This window comes from Podarcis filfolensis (genome assembly GCF_964270895.1).
Source record: "Podarcis filfolensis genome assembly, chromosome: 3".
Lineage (NCBI taxonomy): Eukaryota > Metazoa > Chordata > Lepidosauria > Squamata > Lacertidae > Podarcis > Podarcis filfolensis.
This window is the reverse complement of record NC_139606.1, coordinates 42,601,278-42,615,388: the sequence shown is the minus strand read 5'-3', so window position 1 is coordinate 42,615,388 and position 14,111 is coordinate 42,601,278. Positions and strand designations below refer to the sequence as shown.

At 41.1% G+C, this 14,111-nt stretch overlaps 1 long non-coding RNA gene across 1 annotated transcript; it reads left to right on the top strand.

Annotated features, from left to right (window-relative positions):
- The first annotated feature begins 10,674 nt into the window (after window positions 1-10,674).
- LOC310760176 lies at window positions 10,675-13,844 on the top strand. Its single transcript, XR_014546828.1, has 3 exons — window positions 10,675-10,839; window positions 13,210-13,287; window positions 13,768-13,844. It is a non-coding gene; the product is annotated as an uncharacterized lncRNA (long non-coding RNA).
- Window positions 13,845-14,111: the final 267 nt, after the last annotated feature.

Genomic DNA, 14,111 nt, shown 5'->3' with positions numbered 1-14,111 from the left:
TACAACTGAAGAAACCTCTTTGACTTGCCATTCTCCCAATGAACATCTGGCTATCGGGGGGGCAGGTTGTTTCTGCTTGTATATAAAGCTTAAAATGATCTTTTCTTGATGCTTCTTTGGCAAATGGTACTATTAAATTATTATAATTATCAAATAGTTTAAACAGATATCTGTGAAAAACAACACTTCTTCAGAAGTATCTATCCACCCCAGACTTTAAACATATTATTATTATTATTATTATTATTATTATTATTATTATTATTATTTAATCAAGCAATCAATTAAATTTGTATACTGCTCTTCATCCAAAGATCACATGGTGGTTCACAACATAAAAATACAAAATGAGAACACAAAATACATAACAAAACAAATACAAACACAAGCCAATAATCCCCTATCCACAACACATTTAAAAGGTCATATAATGTTAAATCAGTCAAAGGCCTGGTTATAGAGAAATGTTGTCACCTGCTACCTAAAGAAATGCAATGAAGGTGCCAGGCTAGTATCCCAAGGGAGAGCGTTCCACAAGTGGGGAGCAACTGCCAAAAAAAAAAAAGGCCCATTCTTGTGTTGCTGTCCTCCAAGCCTGTCATGGAGGGGAAACCCAACGAAGAACCTCAGATGATACAATGTCCCATTTATCTGGATCTCCTGACAATCCAAGTTCAGTACCTTGCATTTCTGGTGTCACATTTTGCTATGTCTCCTTGTTTCTGTTTATGCAGAAGTCCTAATTAGCCAATCTTGTAAATATCTGAACATTTAAGGAACTGTCTCTGGAACATTTCCATTAATGAGGTTTTATTACTTTCCAGTTTTGCTTCTCATGATTTCACATGTGGTAATTTTCCCCACCCCCCTCAGATATTCTGCATCATGGCTTATTTCCCTCAGATGCCATGTTAAGACCCTCCAGTAAATACTGAGAAAACTATTAGGGGTGTTGAACATCTTATTATATCAAGGAAGGAAAAATTTCATTAACTTTCAACCATTTTTAAAAAATAGAAGTCTCAAATCTTTCCTAAGAGATGCACCCACCAGTCAAAACCCACACCCATCCTCAGCACTTTTTACCTTGACAAGCCTTTTACTTAAGTTTAAATTGAACTGCCCTTACAGATTTATTGTCCTAAAAGTCCCTGTCGCCAGTCAAAATAACGCTATCACTTCTGAAAATATTTTCATTTTCTGGCGTGTACAGAGGTGCCATAAAATGGTGCTGACAACTCCATCTCTCATGTTCTACAAATCTTATCAAGATACATCATCAAAAAGCCACACAGGGTATATCCGGCCTCTGACAAACCTGAAGCATGGCCTGCCAGCGAAACAGATAAGGTCTGAAAAGTTGGCCAGTGAAAAGGTGATAACAGTAACAAGGATTGAATGCATGTACAATGTCACCTTTAGACAGCAGCAGGTTTCACCAGAGCCACTATGTTTCGCCTTAACTGGTAAGCTTGCCGAGACAACTGCAGAACGTGTGCCTAGGAGCATTTAAGTAGCCATCGACATACTTTTGTCTTGGTATTGGGAGGAAGGAAGGACAGCACTGTGGAATTAAAGAGCTTCACCATAACTGGAAAATCGAACCAAATGGCAAAATGGTTTAGTATGGCAGAATACATGCAACTCCTCCCTGAGGGGAGTCTACTTCCAAATTTCCCATCAAAATGCCCATCCTAACAGGACATCTTATAATCAGGAAAAAATTAAAATCGTGACACAGCCTATGTACATCAGACCTTAATTGTTATAGATCCGTGTTTTTATTGTTAAACAAATACAATATTAAATAATCATTTTAAAAGATGTTAACATGTAAAAAAATATTGCTTTAAGAATCTATTACCTAAGACTAAATTTAAAATTCTTAATGGTACTTTTCTCATGCCATCCGTTTTCAAACAAACCTCCCGTTTTACTGCTATCATAAGAGATTACGTTCCCTTATAGTTGCAGTATTTCTTGTATAATGATTTACTTTCAAGGGTTCCACCATGATAGCTCTCCAACTTTGTTCCTTCCTGTATATCACTGTTCAGGGTCAAAAACTGGAGAAAGGGCTAGTCCCAGAGGCCTAACATATTTCACCAATGGAGACTCTGGCTTTTCACTTCTCCTTCTCTCCTCATCACTTTATGTTTAAAGAATAACAGATGTGGAAACATTTAAGGGAGGGGGAGGGAAAAAAAGAACTAATTGAATTTCACATAACACAATTTAGCATTGTTTGAGGAAGTACCTAAATCAACAGCACATTTTCTGAAAGGCCAAGCTGCTGCCTAATTAGAACACCAAACGTGTGACTAATTGGCCACACTTCCACCAAAGGCTCTGTCGCAGATGAGCTGTTGCTTATTCATCTCAGCTAAACTTGGTCCGGTGGTTTGGCTGTAAGGTAACTGTGGCTTTTTCAATGAGCGATGCCAAACATAACCTGGGGGGCGGTGGAAATGATGGCGGGCAGGCGGGCGTGGGGCAGAGGGAAAAACCTCAAGCCATAGCAGGAGAGCAAATCTGTGTAAGAAGCAGAAGAGTAATCGCAACGGTTACACTTTGGCAACACCCTAAGGATTACCAGGAGATTAGCAGCACATAAATTATTTGATTCTAGGTACTCCGTAATTGGGATACTTAAATAGCCTGCTGTTTGTCAAGCCTAACTCCATTGTCTTCTTTTTTAAAAAAGTCTAGCCTCTAATCAAAAAGTAACCTGGAAAGGTCCATTTTTCCTAGCACTTCCCACAGGCAGATCTGCTTTTTACATGTCACGGGATGTTACACCCACAGCCATCCTTTACAAGACTTAAAAATACAATAGTATGGCGTGCATATTGGAGGAAAAGAACAGCAGCATGCCACATTCTTAATATCCGTCTGGAATGGGGGTGATGCCTTGGAAAATTTATACAGAATTCTTGCAGAAAGCCCACAAACAGCTTTATTGAAGCTTTGGATGGTTTTGTTTTGAGGAATTATCAGTTTGAAACGAAGTTCCGTTGGAAGAGGCTGAAAGAGTTGAGAGGTAACATTAGATGGCTTTGTGAATACCTGCTAATAATCCCAATTTGTGTGGGATTGTCCACAGCCCAGAGCTGAGAAATTCTAGGGCTGGCCTACATCCCAAGAATGTTGGCACCACTCAACTGATGCAACCTCCCATATGTTTCTGGCGACCAGCTCTGGGGCTTGTTTATAGCTGTTACTCAGGCAAACGACTAACAACTCAGACATCTGTTTTGAGCCAATAGTCACAAGGCTCTTGCAGCCTTGTAATTGCTCTATTCTGACTGCATTTGCTTCTCTGGTCGGGGGCAAGAAGAAGGAATGTTGAGATATTGCTCTCTAAGTAATAATAGGAGTTCAGATCCATGCACTGTTTTGCTGATTAAACTACTATCTTGTGTAGTGGGATCAATTGAAGTCAGGGAAAAGATCTGAGACAACCCTGGTATACAAGACATTTCCCTGGTGGCCCACAGTACACATATATCACTCACTGGCTTGTCCAACTGGCATCCTAATCACAATTTGCTAAACAAGCAGTAGTGTGCCAAATGTGTGGCTAACTAATTGGCCAAACTGCTCAGGCTGCTGCTACCTAGTTTGGTCTGCTAAGTTCACAGGCTGTCCTCAAGCTGCTTCTCATACTTCCTGCCCCCTCCCTCTTTGTACACCCACTCTATGGCAAGAACATGAAGAAAGGATAATTAAAGCATGTGGGAAAGAACCATGTTTGAAGTATTGCATGGTCACAATACTTCCTGTCAGTGCTATTTTTCTAGAAAAAGCGGTGCCGGAACTCACCGGGAACACCTCTCTCATTCTCTTAGAATGGCAATGGTACCCATCTGAGAGGTGCCAGAACTGAGTTTTGGTGAGTTTCAGCTGGGGAAAAAAGCCCTGCTTCCTGTGGCAAAAATTGGCTGCATAGGAGGGTATTATGTATGATAGCTACAAGGCTGTATCAATGCAGCTTTGATCAGTCGTGGTTCTCTTGTAAGCACCAGATGGAGAATGGATTTTATGCCAGATTCTCAGTGGTACGCTGCTGATGCACACATTTAAGAGTGGGTGTTCAGAGTAGCTAGTTGTTTGCTTGGAAGCTTGTTCCAGTGAGATAACTGGACTTTATCCCAAACAACGATGTGAAGGATCACAGTCTGAGGTTTTGTTTGGCACTATTGTGCTCTGGTGTATGTTTGACACTTTTAAGGTCCCTCGCCCTCCCAAATGTTCAAAGACCAATAACTTTCTTTTCAATGAGACTTTGAGATCGTCTTGCTGCTGTTCACTTTTTTTATTGATGATTTGGATTGATTTTATCTGTTCTTACATGTTTTAATCTTTTGTTTGTTGTACACAGCACTGGATTTTTAGAAAAGGAAAGGAAAGTGGTGTGGACAAATTTAAAATAAATGAGACATAAATCAGTGTGTTGGTGTAAAAAACTGACAAATTCTGCCCGTGACAAATTAGTTCGTTGACCATTTAAATCAGTTCTCACTGTATAGCTGGTCTGCAATGTCTACATCACATATGAGAATCAACAGAAGGTTTGTGCTTGTTGTTCATATAAGTTTCTACATGTTACCATAGACTTTCAAACCACATGAGAAGAGACTATCTGGAAATGGGATAATAACCTGTGGTCAAGGACAAGCTCCTTGTTCCTGACCTATTGTGGTGCCTTTGATGAGAAGGACTTTGCATGACAGCAGTGGCATAGCTAGCCATGTGGGCACCAGGGGCGGTGTGTGTGCCCTGCAAGCTACCCATGGGGTGGGACAAGCTGCCCATGGGGCGGGACAGGGTGTGTTGCCAGAATCCCAGCACCCGAGCTGCCACATTGCTTTTTTGAGCAGTGTGGAGCCTGCAAGGAGTCCGCTTACCGCCTCCCCCTCAGCTGGAGGGCAGCTGAGGGAAATGTGGCAGGTAGAGACTAGCCCCACACTGCTTTCGGGGGGGGCACAGTGCCTGCAGGCGCCTGATCCACTGCATCACTCCCAGGAGAGACACCGTGGCTCAGGCATGCTGTGGACCAGTTGCGTCCTTCTCAGTTGTCTTCTGGTGGCTGGGAAGGGAGGACGCAGCAACTCTGTGCCCTTCAAGCACAGCCCCAGGCTGCACTACTTTCAGAAGCGGCACACCGGGCTCTGGGGCACCTGGACTTGGGCATTATCTTGGGCACCACCATGCCGCCCCAAGATAAGTGCCACCCAGTGCGCCCCCCTCTCCCCACCGCCCCTAGCTATGTGACTGCATGACAGGAAGAGACAATACGTGCAGTCATTTTTGAGGTGTGGCTGTGGGGCCCAGGCCGTGGTGTGCAGTGAAATTCTTCATAGGGGAACAGTTAGGTGCCATCTTGTGAGGGTGATGGGAGCGGGCATGATGTTGTGTGTGTGAGCATCGTGCCTTCCTCCCTAAGCTGGGTAGAAGCTTCCCGGGCTTTGGGAAGGAGGCTTCAGGGGAACATTTAGGGAACTAGCCTAGTCCCCCTAGTCCACCAACCACACGGCACTGGGCCCAGGAGAGCTGCACAGGTGCTGCAGCCAGAAGAGATGTCATGGTGATTCAGGGGCTCCCAGTCATTGCAAGAAGAGGGTAAATCCTAAAATCTCAAGAGATTCTGGTGTACATTTCAGGACAGGCTAATTAATTCTCACGCCACATGGCTCAGCCTCAGGTAGTGCAATCCACTTACATTTCCTTGGTGTCATCCCAGTCTGTAGCTGGTTGCTTTACTGAGAAATCCAAGAAAGGGTTGTTGTTTTTCATGTCCATTCTGATTGGACAAGGATAAGCATTTCTTTCCACGTGCCCCTTTCCTTGGGTTATCCATTTTACGATGGAATAAGGCAGGCTTTGTTCAAGGCGCTCACAACTGTACAGCAGGTGGAATAGGGAGGGTGGCTGTAGCATAGACAACCAGACCAGTTCTTCAGGCTGAAAAGAACATAGACAGCTTGCCATCTGCTCCCCCATTTATCTGTCTATTGATGTAAATTAAGTTGCCTATATGTAATCATATACAAATTGTGACCTGTTATATTCCAAGACTGTTATCCATCTCTTCCTTAGCAACTACAGCTGTTCCTTTCTTTCCTTTTGCTTTGTTGGTATCCTTACCTTCTTCACTTTTTATAAATATATTTATTAGATTCTTTTTTTGGTGTAATTTTTGAAGACTTTTTGCTTACATTTTTACACTCATAACTATACAACAAAACATTTAGCTTTTGGGGGGTCTCAATCCCCGGACTTCCCCACCCCCACCCCCCAGTTTCCCATCATTACCTACTATCTTTTCTGCATCTTTATTTCTTGCTTTATTTTACTCATTTCCCTTGTTTCAAAATTTACCTTAATTATATCACTAGTGCTATTCTAAGCCTAATGTTTTTAAATGTTTACACTGCTCCTTGAGATATTCTACAAAATTTATCCATTCATTTTGAAATATTTTATCTTCTTGGTGTCTGATCTTCCCTGTCATTTTCGCCATTTCAGCATAGTCCATCAATTTTGCTATCTATTCTTCTTTCGATGGGGTTCTTTCTTCTTTCCATCCTTGAGCATATAACATTTTGGCCGCTGTTGTCACATACATAAATAGGACCTTTTTCTCTTTTGGGATTCCTTCTCCTATTAGAAAAAAAGTCTCTGGGTTGTTGTTTTTTACTAAAAGTCATTTTAAACATTTTCTTTAATTCATTGTATATCATTTCCCAATATGTTTTTTGCAATTTTATAGGTCCACCACATATGGAAAAATGTAGCCTCATTATCTTTGCATTTCCAACATATATTTGACATTGTATATATTTATTAGATTCTGTATATACCAAATATTTTGTAATAGTAATATCGCATAGCTTATGGTTGGTTTTTTAAACCCTTTCCTTCTTTCTGTATTGCAGGTTTGTAAATGCTCACATTTCTGCAATCCTGTCTTCAGTCTCCTGAGATAAAGCCCCATTGAACTCAGTAGGACTTCTTGAAAACATATGTATGTATATATCTTCCCTGTTACCTATGATGTGGGTTCTATGTTTTAAACTGTTTTAATATGCATCTTCCGCCCAAACTAATTTGAAGTTTCTTTTAATGTTAGCAATATACAAATATTATTAAGTAAATAAAATCAATGCAATGAATATGATTGGGCTGTAAGTCACCTATGGCAAGCAAGAATTAGCTGCAGGTGACCAAGCAAGGAAATGGTTGTAAATTGGAGGAGGGTTCATTCTTCTTTCCTGTTAAGTAACCAGCGTGACACAAAACATGGCAACCAAAGGGGAATCAGAGGGAAAGCCCTCAAAATCCACCATATACTGACTACAGGATAAATTCACATTACAGAAGGGGGCAGGAAAATGAGCAACGTAAGCACAGCAAACCAATCACATGCCTGTTCTGAGGTAAGATAAACTGCAGTGCAGACATGCCCTAAGCCTCAAAACCAACCCAGACAGCCAAGCACACTGGCTCCTGTCTGAGCCCCATTAAAATAAATATGATTCACTCATGAGCGAATGAGTAACATGGGAGGAAAAATGTTGATTCAGTGCAGACTCCGGCAGTACAAGGAACGGTGCCTGACGAACTCTTTCCTCTCACGCTGCTTGCTGATGGCTGAAAATGACAAACACGGTGGATGGATTTATTGCGCTTTAATTTCAATTTCTGATTGTATGTAAAAGCAACATAATATGCTGCTGGGTCCCTTATGGTTCTAATCTCTGCATTACTGCATAGTAACCTGTTGACCCTGTAATGGCTACAGCACTTACAGCCTTGACGGAGAGCTTGGGCCAGTGGGGCATTCGAAGGATCAGGCCGTGTCTTAATAACATGAACAGGTGCCTGCCCAACCATAACTGCAGCATTCTGAAACGCCGCCAGCTAGCAGCCCCTTAACCAAATGCCTCAATTTATCAAGGAATACTGCAAGGAAGTCCCAAGTCATATAGAAAAATGACCTGTTCAAAACCCCTTAAGTACCTTTACCCAAACTTCGTATTTCTGATTTCCATAGCATTAAACATTCCTGTTATAAATTATGATGGCTATGTTACAAAATAAGGACCTGCTCATTCGGGCAAGAACTGTAGAGTAGAGCCAGAAGGTTACTTGTCAGTTTAGGCATAGCAATTCCTCCTCGCCAGATTTTTCTAACACGCCTGCAGCTCCTCTCTTTTTAACAATGAGAGGACTGCAAAGCTCTCTCTTTGTGTAGCTGGAGCCCTGTGAAGCATCTGTGTAGAAGGACAGAGATGGAAAAGGAAAAGGAAGGTGGCGGCAGCAACGGACAGTATGGTGGGGCTGCACCTATCACCTGATCTGTCTCTGACTGTGCTGCTGCTTCTGCATGCTAGGACGGAGAGGTGGAGGAGCAAGGTGGAAGAGAGTCCAGTGTGGTGCAAACACACCGGCAGGGGCACTGAATATTCCTCACATCTCTACAGGGGAAACGAGCTGGGTTTGTCTGTGACAGGCTGTGTAGGCAGGGAGAATGAAACATGATATTTTACTCTGGGGAGCACTCCGACAGCTTGGTGAAGGGTTTCCCAATCCACCTCTCACTGCCAACCAGCTGGGGGGAGGGGGTGAAATGAGGTATATTCCTTGTTCTCAAACACTTCTGAACATTGGGGAGCTGTGGAGCTAACAGCAGCTCCCTCAGCATGACTTTGGGAGAGCAGGTGGAGACAAACACAGAACAAATAATACTCTGCTCTGCTGCTAGGGTAGCGTAGGGTGACCCTCAGGGGAGAGTGGGAAATATGTTCCATTTGGTCTGACCCTAATAGGTTGCCTGAATGGATTGATCTTATCAATCCTGTTTGCTACAATTCCCTGAGTTTATTTATTTAATAAAGCTGTAGCTCTTTAACCAAAACTCTTGTCTTGAGTCTTCCTTTTGGGCGGGGTGTAAGATTTAGGGCAGATCCCTGTGCCTGAGCAGACTCTCAGGAAGGATCAGAGACCATAGCAGTGACAAGAGACAAAGTTGTTTTTTAAAAGAAAGAAAGAAAATTGCTGGATCTCTAAAATTTCTTAAAGAACTCCAATGAGCAGTTTCTGATCTTCTGTCAAAAATATGTGACTTTCCCCTAAATTCAGGCTCCATGTCTGAAGACTGGAAAGTGGCCAAAGTGACAGCAATTTAGGGGGGGAAAGAAAAAGCAATGAATCCAGGGGGATCCAGGAAAGTATAGGCCACATAGCTTAAGAACTGTTCCAGGAAATATGGTGGAAAGCATTGTTAAAGATTACCAAACATATAAGAGAACACATCTTGCTAAAGAAGAACCGGCAAGGTTTCCATGAGAGTAAATCTTGTCTAACTGGAAGGGTGAACTATGTTCTTCCCCTCAAGTGCATACGTAAAATGGATGCTTAATCTTCTAAGCATGGAATATTTGCAATCCATGATGAGGCAGTATTCCTATAAAGGGTAGTTTCAGGACTACAACATCAGGAGAGGACCATTGGCTTCCGGTCCTGCTTATGGGATTGGCAACTGTGTCTGATTGGTCACTGTAAAGAACAGGATGTTGGGCTAGATAGGCCTTTGGCCTGATCCAGGTGCACTCTCCTTAACTCCATTTATTTAGCGAAGATGTGTAACTTAAAATAATTTTACATGGGTGCAACGATGCCTAGCCATAGGTTTCTCCTAATTATATAGGCTATAGCAGATGTTTTCCAAAGCCTAAATTGTGCTAGAATTGATTTATGAACCACACTTGCCTTTTAGTTATTCTAGTCCTCATTATTCATATTCATTGCTACCCACACTTAACCTTTTGACTCTCATCCCTTCTTCTGAATGATACACATACAGAGACTTTGTTCTTTCTGACATGCCTTATCATTTTAATCTGTCATCTATTTTTCCAGCCATTAGAGGATCCCAGGCACTCTGTATCTATAATCTGTTTACATTCTTTGTTATTTTGTTTTAATGTTCTTTTCTTTCAACTCTGTCTCTCTCTCTTTAAGTTGTTATTTCCCCTTTGTTTGATGCCCCTTTGCTTTTCATCATATGAGCCAAATGTCTTCGACTGCCACACTGTAGGATATGGTAGTTAATGTCACTTGTGAAATAATTTAGGCTGCAAGGGGATCTCAGTGTAAATTGTAGTGCGCAATATATGGACACATTCCCATATATATATATATATATATATATATATATATATATATATCTGATGACAGATTCAGTCCCTTTTGCAACTTTTATTTAAATGGAAACTAAAAAAAAATACCTCGAATGCAGTCATTAGTTCTCAAAGTTGGTTTTTATATGGCTGTAAAACCATTGGCCCAAACCCATGATAAAGTGGTTTGCGTGACTCCACTAACACAGTTAGACTATGTTGGCATATGTTGGTTACCACAGCATCACTTGTTTTGTGCTGGTTGGCACACAAAGTCCTACGTGTGTTGCTCATAATGTCACCTCCATTGTTTGTACCCAATTTCCTGAAAATTGTTAGGAAAAAACTCCTACTGTCATGTTAACTGGCAAAGGCTTCCAGTATTTCTGGTATTGCTCACATTTTCAAAAGTCAAAACAGAACACGTAGAATCTACCTTGGCAGTTACTAGCCAAATTCTAAGCCCGCCCTGCACTAACTGTGACCCACCTAACCAAACACTGCCTAGCAGTTGTGTACTATAAGCCTTCAATGTACTTTATGACTCTTCCTGGCTTTGTAGATCAGACAGGCAACAAAACCAAGAAGCTTATGAAGTCCTGGTGGGCTGTGTCCAGTTTGAGAGGTCGCAAGTTGTGCAAGGCTGCTCTAAGAAGTAAGAAAGTCCTTTCAATACAACAACCAGCCTCTTTTACTATGTGCAGCCACACCCAGCTTCTGTCCATAGGATTAAATGGACTGAGCTATCCATCTCCATCTCCATCTCTCTGATATAGGATACCTTAATTCTGTTTTCTTTGGGGGGCGCTTAGAGGAGGGGGGCAACACTGTCTTCTCCACAAGTTCATGTGGTGAAGTTCATGATCCAAGTGCCCTGGTGACGTTCATGCCCTTGAATGGACAAAGCTTAGGATGCTCACATGATGTGATAGGGATATTGTATATAGTAATACATAAGAAAAGTGCATAATTTATAGCACTTATCATCTTCATGATATGATAGTTATCTTGACAATTGTAATTATATGACAGACTGTGAAAATTGGCAGCACAAACTACAGACTATAGCAACTGCTTTATCTGACTCCATGGTTTTTAATGTGATTTTACTGGAATTATACCACGTGTGTGGAAAACCAGGTTTCCTTCTCCCAAAAAATTAGCATTCTTCCTCAAAGTAGTCGCTTAAGTTGCAATTCACACTTGGAAAGTGATATATATATTTATTATACTTCTGTTTAAAAGTCTTTCAGATAAAACATCTGAGGGTGAAACTAGACCAGGGCAAACAAAATTATATAGGGGGTGGAGCAACGCCCCTAGGGGGAAAGGTTGGGGCTTTTTAAATTTTGAGGCCAGGCAAGTAAGAGGTGAGATTGCAGAAGTGGGCAAAATTCTGCATGTTGTGAAGAAAGTGGGTAGAGAAAAGAATATACAGTGGTACCTCGGGTTAAGTACTTAATTCATTCTGGAGGTCCGTTCTTAACCTGAAACTGTTCTTAACCTGAAGCACCACTTTAGCTAATGGGGCCTCCTGCTGCCTCTGTGCTGCCACTGCACGATTTCTGTTCTCATCCTGAAGCAAAGTTCTTAACCCGAGGTAATATTTCTGGGTTAGCAGAGTCTGTAACGTGAAGCGTATGTAACCCGAGGTACCATTGTATGAGAAATGGAAGAAAGGAGAAGCCATGAAGGAAGAGTATACAAGAGTAGTCAACAGTTGCAGGGGAAAGGTTAGGCAGGCTAAAGCTCAGAGAGGTTAATAATAATAATAATAATAATAATAATAATAGGCTTCAAAGCAAGAGGGAGGACAAGCAAGTATGTGTATGTTTGCGTATATATTTTTTTATTGTCTCTAGCGACAGAAGAAAGTGCTGCCCATGGAAATCAATGGAAAAACCAAATATTGTTATGTATATGGGATTGGGCACATGTGTGTTCACCTACTTCTACTCCCCCCTGCAAGATATAAAACCAGCCAATGAGGACTCAGCATGCTCTTTGGGCACAGAATGTTGAATGTGGGGGAAGGAAAACCATGAGGGAAGAGGAGGAGAATGGAGCAACTGGATCTCTGACCAGAAACACTCAGAACTGTAACATTTTGTTGCATGACCTCACTTGTAATTTATTATTACATTTTTTACATTTGCACAAATGCCAGCCTTCTAAAATAATAATTAATGGAGCAATAGTCATCTGTGAGATGTCAGGTCGTCCCTTTAAAGCACATGGGCACACATTTATTACAGTACAGAGTCAAAGCCTGAGTATACCACTTTCAAGATGAACTCATGAACTGCTAATCTCGCTTCCTATATAAGAGACAGAGGTGCCATCATCATATGAGTCTGTTTTCTTATTGGAAAATGACCAAAATACAGTTCTACATTGCTCGGCTGATATAGATAAGAAATACTGAAGTAGCAATAATAAATTAATGGCCATGCAAGATGAAACCCCAGTTGCTCAGACGGCTGTCTCCACATAATCTGTATTTTATACAAAAGGAGAAAGAACTCTATGGAATTTCAGCTGTGACCGGATAAAAACTGCCAACAAACTGTGATAAGAAAAGTCTAATGTGCTTATTAATCATGTTTATAGCTCCTCATTTGCTGATATATTAGCCCAAACTCCCCCTTTTAAAAAAAAACACCCACTGGTAGGTACATTTGATAGAGCCCTTATTGTTGTTCCTATTTGCATTAATTAAAACTAATTGACTATGATGGGTTTTACAGTAAATCAAATACTGTACTGTAGTAGATTTGCTTAATATACTGCATTATAGGATGGAAATCCTTGCAAATCAGAATACTGGAAGTAGCTTGCTTCCGACCTTAGATCTTTGCATTTACTGGAAAGTATTGCTAAATGACTTCAAGCTGACAATAAGGTATTTAAAATAATGTAAATGTTATGAACACTACCTCGTATTTTGCCATTCATTTTAATAATGTAGATTGTACACAGTCATATAGGTTTGATTTGTTTATACTTTTCCATCGTTTACTTATAGCAGAATTATAATATCAATCACTTATGAATCTCCAGCTCTTTGAGGCCACTCTGGAAGATGGAAGAAAGAGGATCCCAGGTGTTTCTCTATTTTACAGTTTATAGTCCTCAGTTTAAATAAGTGAAAACTTGTCCCCAGCAGCATTGATAATTTTGTCTTTGTAATTTCTCACGTGAGTGCCAAAGTCCTCTTACTTAGGACAGCATCAATTTTCTCTCTCTGCTATGTGTGTCTTGATAACCCTTTACTGTATGTGATGTTTACAATCTGCACACCAGATAAACTGAAACTGTTATAAAGTGGTACCTCAGGTTAAGTATTTAATTTGTTCTGGAGGTCCGTACTTAACCTGAAACTGTTCTTAACCTGAAGCACCACTTTAGCTAATGGGGCCTCCTGCTGCCACCGCACCGCCAGAGCACAGTTTCTGTTCTCATCCTGAAGCAAAGTTCTTAACCCGAGGTAATATTTCTGGGTTAGTGGAGTCTGTAACCTGAAGCGTATGTAACCTGAGGTACCACTGTAATGGTGATTCCTCCTTTCATTATTGCTTTGTAGATAGCCAATGAACAGCTGTAAGCTACGCACCTTCGCCTTAATCACCCAAGAACAACAATCTTAGATAATATCAATCTAAGTGGGTACAGCATAATGAGAAAATGCACAACAGCACGAGACAACATGCAGTGAAATAAAAAACTCTCTCTCCAATGACCCTAGAAAAAGGTAGTCATTAATCCACAACTAGTGGTATCTGCGCATCTCATGAGACTATATGCCACTTGTGCACTATTAAAAACAATCCTTTTTGCTATAAAACAATACCTTACAAATTATTGGGCACTCTCTTATATTTTCCACCAGACTATTTGGAGACATGTCAGATAACCAGAGAGAAAAAT